Raw genomic sequence first — 4495 nt, 5'->3', positions numbered from 1 at the left:
GAAAACGTTCTTAGTATTAGAGATTCATTAGTTTTCTTAGAGATATTTCTAGAGATTTTAGTTTTCTTGGATTGATTTGAAGCAAGATTTGCGAAGATTCTTTGTATTATTCATTGACGACGGATATCAAAGTTTTGAACTTTTCCATTGATTCGCATCAATACAATTGGTATTATTCATTCTTGTTTATTAATCAAGCTTTATTATTCCTTAATCAGAATTCATGTTTATATCTATTATGCTTTTGGAATTCATTATTGCTTTGATTATGAATATGTGTGAGTAGTCTCCTAGCTAGGGTTTCGGGATGAAACCCGGCCTAGGTAATCTATGTAATTGAGGATTGATTTTGATAAACGGATTGTGATTAAATTGATTATATGCGATTGCATGTTAATTCATTATAATAGGAGTAGCTAACCTAGAATCTTGAATTTGATTGCATGATATTCTTGATTTGAACAAGAGATTGTGAATTGAGTATTTCATTATTGAATGTGGTTTGATTATGTATCGAGTAATGTTAAGTGCATGAGAAATCCAAGCTTAGTATTGCCTGTTGTCTTCCTATCACATGATATTGATCAGACTTATAGTCTTTGCATATCCCGTTTGTCTCTGTGATTCCTTGTTGCTTAGTTACCAATGGTTAGGCGGATTCCCGTTCTCCCTAGTGTCTTAGTTTATTGATTTATTACATCTTATTAGTAGTATTTTAGAACACCATTTTCCATTGATTTCGAACTAGCTTAGGTTTAAGATTGATTTGCAATTACTCTCGTTCCTCGTGGACCGAACCTTTATTTGCCATTGTACTTGGTTATAGGGTGTTCGTATAAGTATTGTTTGATTGAGAGTTAGATTGTAGCGACCATTTTAACCCTCGTCAAAATGGCGCCGTTGCCGGGGAGCGGTGTTTGTTAATTGCTTTTTGATTTCTTGAGTCTAGTTCATCATAAAAAAGCACAAAAAGATTTTTCCCTTTTGGCTACACTTGTAGCCCTGCTATTTAATTGGTTTGGTTAGTGTGTATGCGCAGGTCTAAACAGAGAGAATTAATACCCTTCGATCCAGAAATTGAAAGAACTTTGAAGAGCAATCGTAAATCTCGATTGACGTCATGAAACTCTCCAGGAAAGGAACACAACACACAACAGGTTCCAATGGCAGACATACCGCGCCAACCTAATCGGCCAGCACCACGACCCCTTAAGGAGTTGGGAACTCCTGGGGCGTATAGAGCTTCAAGTGGGATTGCTCCACCCACTACTGAGGCCAATGATTTCGAGATCGGGCCGGCTATGATCACCCTCATCGAGAGAAGGCAGTTTAGTGGTGCCAAGCATGAGAGCCCTTTGGCTCATTTGAACGAATTTGAGAAGTACTGCAATACCATCAAGGTTAATGGGGTGAATCAAGAGTTTGTGAGATTGAAGCTTTTCCCCTTTTCACTTATTGGGAGAGCTCTCGAATGGTTAGAGAAGGAGGTGAAGCCGAACTCTCTACACACTTGGGATGATGTCACGACAGCATTCTTGGGAAGATTTTATTCCCAAAAGAAGACGGCCGATGCTAGAGCTTTGATCCAGGGATTTCGGCAAAGGAGTGGGGAGTCAATCTACGAAGCATGGGAAAGGTACAAGGAGTATCAAAGAGAGTGCCCACACCACGGAATCCCAACGGAGGATTGAGTCCTCAAGGGAAGACCAGTTTGGATGCGGGAGCAGGTGGCCCCATTATGAACAAAACCGAAGAAGAAGTCATTGATATCATAGAAGATGTGGTACGACACCACATGGATTGGCAAGATGGAGAGCGAGAGGCCACGAGCAAGAGTGGAGGAGCGGTCTATTCGGTAGACCATCTTAATGCAATCGGGAATTTGACATCGCAAATTGTAAATCTAGGTAAGGAAATGTCAATTATCAAAGAGAAGCGCAACGCTCCACCGCATCAAAATCTTCCATCCTATTCTAAGGGAGCAGGTATGCACTCTAACTCTAATAATATGCCTGCTGGATGTATATTCTGTGAAAACTGTGGGTCTTATGACCATGATACCTCTGCCTGTAACGTAGATTCCCAATTTCAATCCAACTATAATGATGGTAATGAGTGTGATAATGAACAAGTCAATGCCTTGTCTTATGATAATAGACCTAGGAATGACAATAACAGATATTTACCACCTAATCAAAGAGGGAACAATTATAATCAACAGGGTAATAATTCTGAATACCAACAGCAAAACCAGTGGGGAAACAGGAACCAAAGGGACCAAAATCCCCAAGGGTCTTATAATCAACATGGTAATTTTGGTAATCAGAATAATTACCAACAAAATGCAGGTAATCAAGGGCAATACAATCAGAACATGAATGCCAATAACAGGGGAAATTGGAATAACAATGGTAACAGGAACAACTTCCAAAATCAAAATCCCCAACAGTCTAATGCGCGTGGCTCCCGAGCCTCTAATGACAACTACAATGCTCAAGGACCATCGCAAAGGACTAGTTTGGAGGAGATGATGGAAGCACAGACAAAAATGTTCAACACTTTCATGGCCACCAGTGACAAAAAGTTTAATGAAGTGATGACACATAATAAAATGCTTGAAACCCAGATTTCTCAGTTGGCTAGTGCTATAAAGGATGGGGTAGGAGTGTCAAAACTCCCACCTCAAGGTATTGACCCTAAAAACTCTGTAAATGCTATCACCACTAGGAGTGGAAAGACATTGAGGGGGAGCGATGAAGTAGTACCCCCTAGGAGTCAATCTTTGACTACACCTACCACTGATACTGTTATAGAGAGTGAGGAGGAGAGGACCGGAGAGAATGATAAAATTGTAGAGGTCCTAAATGAAAAGGAAGTAACACAAGTCAAAGAACTCAATCTATTGCAAAAACTTCCTTACCCCCATAAGTTTGTGAGACATAAGTTGGATGTTCAATTCGGAAAGTTTTTAGATACTTTGAAGCAAATTCACCTTTCCATACCATTCACCGACGCTATAAAACAAATGCCTAACTATGCTAGGTTTTTGAAAGATATTTTGAGTGGCAGGAGGAATTGTGATGGGGTGGAAACTGTTAACCTCACCGCGAATTGTAGTGCAATCATCATGAACAAGATGCCTCCCAAATTGGGAGACCCAGGTAATTTCTCAATCCCTTGTGCTATTAATAAAATGAAAATTGATAATGCATTATGTGATCTTGAGGCTAGTGTTAGTCTTATGCCATATTCTGTATATCAAATATTAGGAGTAGGAGAACTTCTTCCTACCAACATTACCCTACAGTTAGCTGATCGTTCGATCAAATTTCCTAAGGGTAAGGTAGAAGATGTTCCCCTACGAGTTGGGAAATTTGTGATACCTGTGGATTTTGTAGTTTTGGAAATGGATGAAGATAATCATATAGCTATTATTCTTGGGCGACCTTTCCTAGCTACCTCTGGTGCTCTCATTGATGTGAAGAGTGCCAAGATTTCTTTAAAGGTAGGAGAGGAGGTCCTTGAATTTGATCTGAACAAAAGCATGCAATATCCTTTGTCTACTTCCGAAAACTGCATGATGATTGACACTATTGATTCGATTCTCTCTAGTATGCATACACTATTGCTTTCTACTAACCATGATCTTGAGCCAAGTGATACCGATGAGAGCAGGTACATAGAGGAGCAAATGCTAGAGGAAGATGATGGTGATAACGGTTTCAAGGAAATTACACCCATGTATGCACTTGCTAAGGCCACCACAAAAGAGGTAAACGAGGCCCCTAAGGTAGAATTGAAACCTCTACCATCACATCTAAGGTACGAATTTCTTGGCCCTGATTCAACTTATCCTGTCATTGTGAATTCTTCTTTAGATGCGGATCAAACTCGGAAGTTGTGTGATGTATTGAGAGAGCATCAAAGTGCCATAGGCTATACCATTGATAACCTCAAGGGTATTAGCCCCGCTATATGTATGCATCACATAACTCTCGAGGATGGTGCGAGGCCTTCTATTGAGAGGCAGAGGAAACTCAATCCTTAAATGGGGGAGGTGGTGAAGAAAGAGATCACCAAACTTCTTGATGCAGGTATCATCTTCCCCATTTCAAGCTCTAGATGGGTTTCCCCTGTGCATGTTGTCCCTAAGAAGGGGGGAATGACTGTAGTTGAGAATGAGAATGGTGAGCTCATCTCAACTAGAACGGTGACCGGCTGGCGGATGTGCATAGACTATAGACGTCTAAACGCATCTACCAAAAAGGACCATTTTCCCCTCCCTTTTATTGATCAAATGCTCGAAAGACTAACTAGGCACAAGTATTATTGCTTTCTTGACGGTTATTCGGGGTTTTTCCAAATACCTATAAACCCGGATGACCAAGAGAAGACGACTTTTACTTGTCCATATGGTACTTTTGCCTACAGGAGAATGCCTTTTGGACTTTGCAATGCACCGGGCACCTTTCAACGGTGTATGATGAGCATTTTT

The sequence above is a fragment of the Chenopodium quinoa genome, unplaced genomic scaffold, assembly GCF_001683475.1.
Source record: "Chenopodium quinoa cultivar QQ74 unplaced genomic scaffold, ASM168347v1, whole genome shotgun sequence".
NCBI classification, from domain to species: domain Eukaryota; kingdom Viridiplantae; phylum Streptophyta; class Magnoliopsida; order Caryophyllales; family Amaranthaceae; genus Chenopodium; species Chenopodium quinoa.
This window is presented reverse-complemented; position numbering follows the sequence as displayed.